Source organism: Moschus berezovskii, chromosome 4 (genome assembly GCF_049115385.1).
Source record: "Moschus berezovskii isolate FMDL1 chromosome 4, NW_MosBer_1.0, whole genome shotgun sequence".
NCBI classification, from domain to species: Eukaryota; Metazoa; Chordata; class Mammalia; order Artiodactyla; family Moschidae; genus Moschus; species Moschus berezovskii.
Genome location: NC_142463.1, coordinates 104,971,199 through 104,983,306, shown reverse-complemented (window position 1 = coordinate 104,983,306; position 12,108 = coordinate 104,971,199). Strand labels below are relative to the sequence as shown.

The 12,108-nt window shown below is 42.7% G+C and overlaps 1 non-coding gene across 1 annotated transcript; it reads left to right on the top strand.

Moving 5' to 3' along the window:
• Window positions 1-8,650: 8,650 nt before the first annotated feature.
• Window positions 8,651-8,757, top strand: LOC129541852 (U6 spliceosomal RNA). Its single transcript, XR_008682910.2, has one exon. It is a non-coding gene; the product is annotated as a U6 spliceosomal RNA (small nuclear RNA).
• The last annotated feature ends 3,351 nt before the right edge of the window (window positions 8,758-12,108 follow it).

The window sequence follows — 12,108 nt, the reverse complement described above, 5'->3', positions numbered from 1 at the left end:
TAGGACTCTGCGCTTCCACTGCAGGGGGAACGGGTTCAACCCCTGGTCACAGAAATAAGATCCCCATAGCCATGTGTTGCCCCCACACACAAAAACTCAGTAAATAAAAATTCATACCCATTTATATGTTGATTACAAGAGACATACCTAAAACATAAGAAATAGCTTAAAAGCAAAAGAACAGAAAATATATATGTGCCAAGCAAATACTAAACAAACAAATAAAACAGCTGGTGTAGGTATGTTACTACTAGATAAAATAAAATTTATGACTAAGAACATGAACTGGAGATAAAGAGAGCTGCCACATTGATATGTTTTAATGCACCAAGAAGACATAATTATAAACCTAGGTTTCTTAATAACTCAGCTCCAAATTTATAAATTGTCAGAACTCCCAGGAAAAACTGATAATTACAATTGTGGGAAATGTTAACATAGTTTCCTCAGTTGATTGATGGATCAAGAAAAATATGTTTTGGACTTCCTGGAGGTCCAGTGGTTGGGAGTCTGCCTGCCAGTGCAGGGGTCATGGGTTGGATCCCTGCTCTGGGAGGATTCCACATGCTTCAGGGAACTGAGCCCAGGCACCAAAACTACTGAAGCTTGTGCTCTAGAGCCGGAGAGCGGCAACTGCTGAGCCTGTGTACCCTAAAGCCTGTGTTCTGTAAGAGAAGCAACAACAATGAGAAGCCCAAGCACAGCTAGAGAGAAACCTCCGCTCAGCGCAACCAGAAAGCCCACATGCAGCAACAAAGATCCAGCACAGCCAAAAATAGATAAAGTTTTCAATAAAAAGAAAAAATATATTTCAGTAAGAATATAGGAGATTTGAGCAACATAATTGAAGGTTTGACCTCTTACCTAAAACCCTGCAGCCAATAATTGGGGGCATATATTCTTTTGCATACACATACAATATTTTTAAAAGATTTGTTGAGGTATAACTGACATACAATAAGCTGCACATATTTAAAATGTACAATATAGGGGGACTTTCCTTGTGGTCCAGTGGCTAAGACTCTGAGCTCCCAATGCAGTGGGCCTGGGTTCCATTCCTGGTTGGGGAACAAGATCCCACATGCCACAACTAAAGAGCCTGCATGCCACAACTAAGACCTGGCACATCCAAGTATATAAATAAAAATAAATATTTAAATTAAAAAAATGTGTACCTTGAAAACCAGGTGGTGCTAGTGGTAAAGAATCTACCTACCAATGCAGAAAACATAAGAGACATGGATTCAACCCCTGGGTCGGGTAGATCCCCTGGAGGAGGCATGACAACCCACTACTCCAGTATTTCTGCCTGGAGAATCTCTCAGATGGAGGAGTCTGGCAGGGTACAGTCCATAAGGCTGCAAAGAGTTGGACACAACTGAAATGACTTAGCATGCACACACATATGCACACGCATCCATTGAAAAGGAAATAATACTCTGCTTAGGAAAGTGCTCTTTACTTCAGGCACACACAAAATCACGAATATAAAAGTTGACTGAAAGTCTTATTAAATGGAGGCTGTTGGATTGAAAGAGTCAACTGCTTCTCTACCCTCCAAATGGAAGCAGTTCAGAATGGTAGCTGCTAAATAGTCACCCTACCAAAATCTAACACAGATTCCAACCCTTTCTCAAGCACCCTCTGATCAGTTCAGTTCAGTCGCTCAGTCATGTCCGACTCTTTGCAACCCCACAGACTGCAGCACACCAGGCTTCCCTGTCCATCACCAAATCCCGGAGTTTGCTCAAACTCAGGTGCATTGAGTCGGTGATGACATCCAACCATCTCAGCCTCTGTCATCCCCTTCTCCTCCTGCCTTCAATCTTTCCCAGCATCAGGGACTTTTCCAAGGAGTGGGCTCTTTGCATCAGGTAGCCAAAGGATTGGAGCTTCAGCTTCAGCACCAGTCCTTCCAATGAATATTCAGGACTGATTTCCTTTAGGATTGACTGGTTGGATCTCCACGCAGTCCAAGGGAGTCTCAAGAGTCTTCTCCAACACCACAGTTCAAAAGCATCAGTTCTTTGGCACTCAGCTTTCTTTATGGTTCAACTCTCACATCCATACATGACTACTGGAAAAACCATAGCTTTGACTAGACTTTTGTCAGCAAAGTAATGTCTCAGTTTTTAATATGCTATCTAGGTTTGTCATAGCTTTTCTTCAAAGGAACAATTGTCTTTTAATTTCATGGCTGCAGCCACCATCTGTAGTGATTTTGGAGCCCAAGAAAATAAAGTCTCTCACTGTTTCCATTGTTTCCCCACCTATTTGCCATGAAGTGATGGGACCGGATGCCATGATCTTAGTGTTCTGAATGTTGAGTTTTAAGAAAACTTTTTCACTCTCCTCTTTCACTTTCATCAAGAGGCTCTTTAGTTCTTTGCTTTCTGCCATAAGGGTGGTGTCATCTGCATATCTGAGGTTATTGATATTATTCCCAGAAATCTTGATTCCAGATTGTGCATCATCCAGCCCAACATTTCTCATGATATACCTTGCATAGAAGTTAAATAAGGAGGGTGACAATATACAGCCTTGACGTACTCCTTTCCTGATTTGGAACCAGTCTGTTGTTCCAAGTCCAGTTCTAACTGTTGCTTCTTGACCTGTATACAGGTTTCTCAAGAGGCAGGTCAGGAGGTCTGGTATTCCCATCTCTTTAAAAACTTTCCAGTCTGTTGTGATCCACACAGTGAAAGGTTTTGGCATAGTCAATAAAGCAGATCTAGATGTTTTTCTGGAACTCTCTTGCTTTTTCCATGATCCAACAGATGTTGGAAATTTGATCTCTGATTCCTCTGCCTTTTCTAAATCCAGCTTGAACATTTGAAAATTCGTGGTTCACATACTGTTGAAACCTGGCTTGGAGAATTTTGAGTATTGCTTTGCTAGCGTGTGAGATGAGTGCAACAGTGTGTAGTTTGAACATTTTTTGGCATTGCCTTTCTTTGGGATTGGAATGAAAACTGACCTCTTCTAGTCCTGTGGCCATTGCTGAGTTTTCTAAATTCACTGGCATATTGAGTGCAGCACTTTTACAGCATCATCTTTTAGGATTTGAAATAGCTCAACTGGAATTCCATCGCTTCCACTAGCTTTGTTCATAATGATGCTTCCTAAGGCCCACTTCACATTCCAGGATGTCTGGTTCTGGGTGAGTGATCACACCATCATGGTTATCTGGGTCATGAAGATCTTTTTTGTATAGTTCTTCTGTGTATTCTTGCCACCTCTTTTTAATATCTTCTGCTTCTGTTAGGTCCATACCATTTCTGTCCTTTATTATGCCCATCTTTGCATGAAAAGTTCCCTTGGTATCTCTAATTTTCTTGAAGAGATTTCTAGTTTCTCCCATTCTATTGTTTTCCTCTATTTCTTTGCATTGATCACTGTTAAGAGGTGCAAAACTCCCATCAAAGACCAGATTAGCAGTGTTATTTTCTCCTTCAAACCTTGAAAAATAATTAGAGAGGATAGTCAGAGCACAGAAACCAACATGCAAAATGTGATCTTTAAGGGTTAATATGCTACATAAGATCTTTGGGTTTCCCCAGTGGCTCAGCGGCAAAGAATCCGCCTGCAGTGGAGGAGATGCAGGAGACTCAGGTTCAGTCCCTGGGTTGGGAAGATTCCCCTGGGGGAGGGCCTGCAATCCACTCCAGTATTCTTGCCTGGAGAATCCCATAGAGAGAGGAGCTTGGCAGGCGACATTCCATAGGGTTTCAGTCAGACACAACTGAAGCGAGTGAGGGCGCATGCATGCACTCACTTAAGATCTTTGGCCATAAACTCATGCTTAAGAATGGACTGGAAGCCTACTATTTATTTCAGGAAACTACGCTAACAAAAACAAACAGAACCCACATCTGGCCTACAGCAGCTATGGCTGTTGGCAAAAACATCCTGAATCTCTTATACAGAAGAGGCTCCCTCTAGAGGTGGCTGCTGAAGGTGTGTAGCCCTTAAGGAAAATGTTACCCACAGGGCCCACTTCAGATGGGCCATGAGAGATGGAGGAAAAGAAACAGCTTCCCTGGGACTTCCCTGGAGTCCAGTGGCTAAGACTCTGCACTCCCAATCCTGAGGGCCTGGGTTTGATCCCTAATCAGGGAACTATATCCACATGCCACAACTAAAGATCCTGTATGCTGTAACGAAGATCAAAGATCCCACGTGCTGAAACTAAGAAATAAGTGAATCCAAATAAACATGAAAAAATCCATGGGTCACAAAGAGTTGGACACGACTGAGCAACTATCACTTAGGCTCCCCTGGTTGGCTCGGTGGTAAAGAATTCAAGTGCCAATGCAGGAGACGTAGGAGACGCAGGTTCATTCCCTGGGCTGGGAAGATCCCCTGGAGAAGGAAATGGCAGCCCACCCCAGTATTCTTGTCTGGGAAATTCCATGGACAGAGGAGCCTGGTGGGCTACAGTCCATAGGGTCACAAAGAGTTGGATATGATTGAGCACACACACAAGTATGAAAATAAATTAAAAACAACCCCCATGAGGACAGAGCAAGGGATCATGGGGAACAATGAGGATTTTCCCAAGGGGGCACAACTTGGGGAAACCAAACAGCATGCACACAAGTATGAAAAAAAATTAAAAACAACCTCCATGAGGACAGAGCAAGGGATCATGGGAAACAATGAGGATTTTCCCAAGGGGGCACAACTTGGGAAAACCAAACAGACCAAGCAAGGAACTTATTCCTGTGTTGGGGCAGGTGGTCCTTGCCCCCCAGATCTAATACACAGTGTTGTTCTGGTTATCGATTGCCACCCCAAAATTTAGTGGCTCAGAATAACAATTATTTGTTATCCCCAGAGTTCCCATGGCTCCTAAGGGCTTGGCTGGGCACTCGAGGTATCTTACATGATTACAGTCACACAGCTGCAGCTGGAGCAGCTCTGGGCTAACTGGGCATCTCACTTTCTTCATATATTCTTGGGGCTTCTCAATGGCTCTCTGTGTAGGCAAATGTGGGCTTCCTCACAAGATTGTGGAGATGGTGGCCCAAGGGCAGTTGGAGTGCTAACTAGGGGGTCCCAGCCTAAATGTCTCAGCAAACAAGGCAGCAGCCACCTTGCCTTTCTGGGCCCAGCCTCAGAGGCTATAGGGCATTACTTCTTCTTCAAGCAGCCACTAGCACATCCTGGTTCAAGGGATGAGAACATATACAATCCATCAATAGACCAGTGACTAGTGACTGCTGGGTGCTTTCCTTTTCTGAACGAGAGTTTTGCTTGTGGTGGACTTTTCCACCATTGTATATTGGGTGTGTTGGGGACTGAAAACTTGTCTTTGGTTTACAGCTTGCTGGACCACAAACAGCCACATGAGGAACTTAACAGATTCGGAGTAGCTAAAGGGATGTACTGCTACACAGTTTGGTGGTTACCCATCTAAACTGCATTCCCTGCTTCTTCCTCAGTAAAACAATTCTTACATGTCCCACGTTCCCTTGCAGCTAAGAGTGGTCATGTGACAAATTCTGGCCAATGAGCTGTCAGCCAAAGTTGTTGGATGAGACGTCCAAGAAGGCTATTTCACTTGTTTGTTTTTGCCGCACCACACAGCACCTGGGATCCTAGTTCCCTGACCAGGATTGATCCTAGTTCCCTGACCAGGGATTGCAAACTCGGAGTCTTAACTGCTAGACTGCCAGGGAAATCTCAAGAAGGCTTTTTAAAAGGGGGCGAAAAAGCTGATATGGATCCTTTTCTGCCCTTTGCCATTGCCTCCTGATTTCTGGCTGGAATGCAGAATATAACAACTGGAGCTCCATTCAGTCACCTTAGACCACAAGTCTTAAGAATGAAAACCACAGTCTGAGAATGGTGGTACAGAAAAATAGAAGGACCCTGGGCTCTGCTGACAATGAAGATACTATGAACCCTTTATCTATGGACATTTTTTACAAAAGAGAAAAGTAAAATTTCAGTCTTATCTCTGGTCTCCATTATTAGCTGCTAAATGCAGTTCCTACCTTAGAATGTCTTCCTCACTTGATTATCTAAGCAGGGACTCTTAGTTTCACTCTTGTTTTTATTCCCTGAAACTTACATAGAATCTGGCAATAAATACTGATTGAATGAATGCCTAGCACTTTAAGTTCTAACTGATTTATTTAATTGTCTGGGTTTGATAAGGTACAAAGAATCCCCCCCCAACCCATCCCATCCTGCCGTCAGCTGCTGTGTTCAACTCTGCTCTGTCAGCAAACTTCCCCATCCTTGGAATACATTTCTCAAGAACACCCCATGGTGTTCTTGTTATTTTCATGGAATACAAGTCTTGAACAGTCCATTTTTTAAAATTTCAATCTTGTATTCAATTCCTAGCTCACTCCCCGCCCCCCAACTCAAGTTGGACTCACAGCCCAGAGATCTGAAACAGCAAAGTGGGGAGAGGGGTACCTTTGTCTTCACTCTTCTTTCACCCTCCCTCCACTTCCTGCCTCTGACTTCTCCAGGCTTGGAATAGTGGGAGAAAGAAAAAGGCTAGTTTCATATGACCCGGCCTGTTAGAACCTTCCATAAGACAGGTGCCTAGGTGCTGGCTTTCTCTTGGAGGGTGGTATTTGAGGAGACTCACAGGCCCTCCACACTGCACACCCCTTGGTATCACTGATGTCCTGCAGAGCATCCAGAGCTTCTAGCACACTGTTCCTTGCCATTAGAGTCTTCTTGCCCTGCAGGGACCTCTCTTGGACAGAGCCCCATCTATATGGTCAAAACCCAGGTACTCTCCATGATGTCCTCCTGGCCCATGAGGAACTTCCACAACCTTATCATGCCAGGTGCTAGGAGTACAGGCTACTCTCGAGCACTGCCATTCCTGGTCTGGGCTCCAGTCATTCCCTAACATGCCCTGTTAACCAAATCATCAGCAGATACTTATCCCTATGTTCATATGCGTCTCCCAAATGCCAGTAAACTCACGTCAAGTTTTTCCAAAACTCTCTGACAGGGGGCCCGGGTTTGATCCCTCTTTGGAGGACAGATCCTACACGCCCCAACTAAAAATCCAGCATGCAGCGACTGAAGAAGATCCTGCATGCCGCAACGAAGACTGCAGATTCCGAGTGCCCCAACTAAGACTCAGCACAGCCCAATTAATTAATTTTAAAAAACCCTCTCTCACAGTGCTTTGCTTGTGCTCTCTTGCAGCACTGGGATAATAATTCTACTACCCAAGAATCATCCAGTCAAGGAGTGATTTTCCTGCAGGCACCTCCAGTCTCTTGCTACTCTCCTTACTTGATCCGTAGCTTCTGCTCACCTTCCTAAGGACAAAGTAGGGGAGATAACAAAGCTCTATAGAGCAGACGGACAACTCCATCTCCACAACTCTTCATTCCCTTGTCAAGAGTCTCATTTATGGAGGTTGAAGATGATGATAAGGGACCATCATTGTTAGAGGAGTCGTTCTCTTTTGTCTGTCCAGTAAAGTCTTTCTCTACCATGTTCTTCTTTCCCTGAGGACTCAGCTCAAACTCTAAGACAACAAGAAAAATCTCTTCGAACATCCTCTTACACACGCACTACAACTTTTAAATTTCACAACCACCTCATGAGTTAGAGAAACAAAGTGATTAAGACTTAAGGAAGTAGGACCTCCTGGTTAAACATGGTGTATTGAGCACACCCATTTATCTCTGCTCCATCACATCAAAAGGAGAGTACGGAAATTAAAAAGCATAAAAGCTCAAGGAGAAGACTAGAGACAATGAGAGACGTAATTCTGAAAACTGGAACATCTCATGTGTAAGGTTTTAAATCCTTCCGTTCCGTCGCTCAGTCGTGTCCGACTCTTATGCGATCCTGTGGACTGTAGCCTACCAGGCTTCTCCGTCCATGGGATTCTCCAGGCAAGAATACTGGAGTGGGTTACCGTTTCCTTCTCCAGGGGATCTTCCCGACCCAGGGATCGAACCCGGGTCTCCCTCATTGGAGGCAGACGCTTTAACCTCTGAGCCACCAGGGAAGCCCTTTAAATCCTTAAGTCTGAATATTTTCCATTCTACTCATGAGGTAGAGGTAGAGGAAAACCAAAAAGAGATGAAATAATTGGAATCTTAGAACTTTTAAAGACTTTAAAAATTGAAAGTGTTTAGTAGCAACCCACTCCAGTGTTCTTGCCTGGAGAATCCCAGGGACAGGGGAGCCTGGTGGGCTGCCGTCTATGGGGTTGCGCAGAGTCAGACACGACTGAAGTGACTTAGCAGCAGCAGCAGCAGTCCTCCGGCAGTAGAGGCAAGAGAACTAAAAATTTCTTTGGGGGATGATGACTGACACAGGAAAAAACCTTAACAGGAACTAGAAGACTGATCCCTCCCTCACCCACCCCACAGTGAGTCACCCCCAGCTGACCACCTCTGGCCCCTGCGTTGGGCCATCAGCAATTTTGGACCTCATGCTTAAACTGGAACAGACAGCCCAAGTTCACAAGCCTCACACATAAAAGACAGAAGCCAAAAGAAAAGGAACCTGGAGTGTAACATATAATGAGGGGACCAGAAGAAAATGTCCTCAAAACTGCAATTAATATCATCAAAAATCAACAGAAAACATCGCACTCATGACAAAAGAATGGATGCTATTATTAAAAGAAACATTCAGAAAATAATAAAGACTTGTCCTGGCTTCTACACCACATATACTAAAGCTGGAACAATACAGAGAAGATTAGCATGGCCCCTGCACAAGGATGACATGCAAACTCATGAAGCATTTCATGCTTGCTGTATAACTGATTTACTGTGCTGTACACCTAAAACCAACACAATATATCAGTTATACTTTAATATATTTTTTAAAAAAAGAAAACAAGACTTCCTGGAAATTAAAAATATGAAATTATCAATTAAAAAAAAATACATATTTAACCTCCCCCCCGCCCCGCCCCCCCACACCACACACACACACACACACCCCACACACACCACACCCCCCACACACACCACACCCCCCCCACACCACACCCCCCGCCCCCCGCAAAAAATTGAAGTGAGGGACTTCCCTGCTGGTCTAATGGTGAAGACTCCACCCTTCCACTGCAGGGGGCGCCAGTTGGATCCCTGGTCGGGGAACTAAAATCCCACAAGCCATGGGGTCAAAAAGAAAAGAAAAAAATATATATATGTATAAATGGAAGCTTGTAATTTAATAAAAAGAATTCTGAGACAAAGTTGAAGCTTTCCTGGTGGCTCAGTGATAAAGAATCCGCCTGCTACTGCAGGATATGTGGGTTCGATCCCTGGGTTGGGAAGATTCCCTGCAGAAGGAAATGGCAACCCACCCTAGTATTCTTGCCTGGGAAATCCCATGGACAGGGGAGCCTAGTGGGCTACAGTTCATGGGGTCGCAAAGAGCCAGACTCGACTTAGCGACTAAACAACAAAGACAAAGTTGAAGAAATATCCTGGAGGATAGAATAAAAATACAAAGAAATAGAAAATATAACATGAATGTAATAAAATTAGAAATTCAGTCTAGGAGACAGAGTATCTGGTTTTAGAAAATGAGAAGAAATAAAATAATCAGTAGGAAAATTATTAAACAAATAATTCAGTAACAATTTCCTACACTAAAGGACATGAGTTTATAGCTTGAAAGGGCCCATGAAATTACCAGCACATTGAATTAAAAAAACAAGGAAACAAACAAAAATTTTTAAAAATCAAACACCCAAGGGTTTTTCATCATCAAATTTCAGAGTAAATATTAAGAGCAACTTTAAAGTCGTCCAGAGAGAAAAATAAGGATGCATATAAAAGATACTCAGTTGCATACTCAGAATGACACTGGATTTAATAATATTCCTAAAAACTAGAAGACAATGGGACAATGCCTTCAAAATTCTTAAAGCATTATTTTTGATCTAAAATTCTATACTCTGCCAAGATATTTTCAGGCATGCAAAGACAAGAAATTTGTTTTCTGGGCTCCCTTCCTCAGGAAGCTTGTGGATGAAGAATTCCACTGAAACAGAGCATGAGACCAGGGAAAATCAGAACATGGTATCTAGGAAACAGAGGCTCCACAGAGAAGACAGATAAAGGGATTCCCTGGAAGAAGGTGTAGGGAAGAATCACGACAATCTTGCTGCAGGCCTCCTGCAACCAGCCAGATTAGAACAGAAGGCCATCACACAAGGTCATCAAGCTACCTATTTTGACCAATTTGAGAGTTTTACACTTCTAACAGAGGGAATGAAAACAAAACAAAGAAACAAAAAAAGCCCCAGGCAGTTTTAAATTCTGGGAAAAACAAAAATACTCATAAAAGGCAGATTTAATAGACACTTAATAGTAAACAAATTTCCCTGATGGCTCAGTGGCAAAGAATCTGCCTACTAATGCAGGAGACACAGGTTTGATCCCTGGGTTGGGAAGATTCCCTGCAGAAGAAAATGGCAACCCACTCCAGTATCCTTGTCTGTGAAATACCATGGACAGAGAAGCCTGGTGGGGCTTGCAAAAGAATTGGACAACTTAATGACTAATCAACAACAAAACAAACCTTACAAAATCATAATTATATAAACAATAAATACCAATTTATCAAAAAATTATTGTCTACTATTGGAAGAGGAGATGAGTATTACATATTGAGTAACAGGCTAAATCCTAATCTTTTATTTTAAAAAGTATACTAAGTGAACTGATTTTATTTTATGACCAAAATTTATGATAAAAAGTTTAAAGTGATATTTCCTAAAAGCAGTAGGTTGGAGAGGTTTATTTTGTTTCTGATGAGCTATGGGTTTAGTTTTTTTTTCTCTCTCTCTCAAAAGATGCAGCAAATTTCTACATCTGTTATAGCATTTCATGGAGGTCTCTCTCTATGTACATTAAAAGCATTTAAAAGCTGCAGTCTTTACAACCCTATGAACTGTAGCCCACCAGGCTTCTCTGTCCATGGGATTCTCCAGGCAAGAATACTGATGTGGGTTGCTATGCCCTCCTCCAGGGAATCTTCCCAACCTAGGGATCAAGCCTGCACCTCTTATGTCTCCTGCATTGGCAGGCGGATTCTTTACCACTAGAGCCACTTGGGAAGCCCTAAAAGCATCTGTTAGAAATGTGAAAAAAGAAGTGTATAGAGAATTCCTTGGCAATCCAGTGGTTAGGATTCCACCCTTTCACTGCCAAAGGCCCCCGTTCAATCTCTGATTGGGGAACTAAGATCCTGAAGGCTGTGCAGCCAAAAACAAAGAGGAAGAATTGTATAAATTATCCATTCCTCTCTCACACAATATGAAAATAGTATTAACAATTTAAGTCAGTTTTACCTGAGATGGTGATTAAAAGTAGATTAATTATGCCCAGGATGTACTGAACTAGTATGTCTCTGAGAATTAGAAGTGACATTTGACCGAGTCCCCCAGTGACTGTTAGGAGTCCTAATGGAATCTACTAGAAAAATACATCTTGGATTACTCTACTGTGCTTTCACATTCTAATAATCTGTGTGTGTCATGTCCAACTCTGTAACCCCATGGACTGTAGCCCACCAGGTTCCTCTGTCCATGGAATTTTCCAGGCAAGAACACTGAAGTGGGTTACCATTTCCTTCTCCAGGGGATCTTCCTGACCCAGGGATCAAACCTGGGTCTCCTTCCTTGGCAGGCAGATTCTTTACAGTCTGAGCCACCAGGGAAGCCCTAACACACAATATGCTTTCACATTATAATAATTTATTTTGCATCGGATCTGTCCTGTTAGGATAGGAAAATACTCTTCCCGTTGCTCTGAGGTACATAAAGTGTTGTTGATTCAACAGTACCTCGTTCTGTTGTTTCATCCTTATAGTCTTAGCTCATTTGACATATTGCTGATTTCTCTATCTTCACTTATCAGATAAGGGCCTTGTGCATGATTCACATTTTATCTCCATTCTATTCTCAGGAAGATCAATAAAAGAATATCTCACAAGTATTTGTCAAAATATGACATTGCCTTATAAAATAAAATCTGAGGAAAAATGTACTTTATTGAACTATATGACTTCACTCTGTATGATATACTCTAGGTCCATCCATGTCTCCGCAAGTGACCCAATGTCATTCCTTTTTATGACTGAGTAATATTC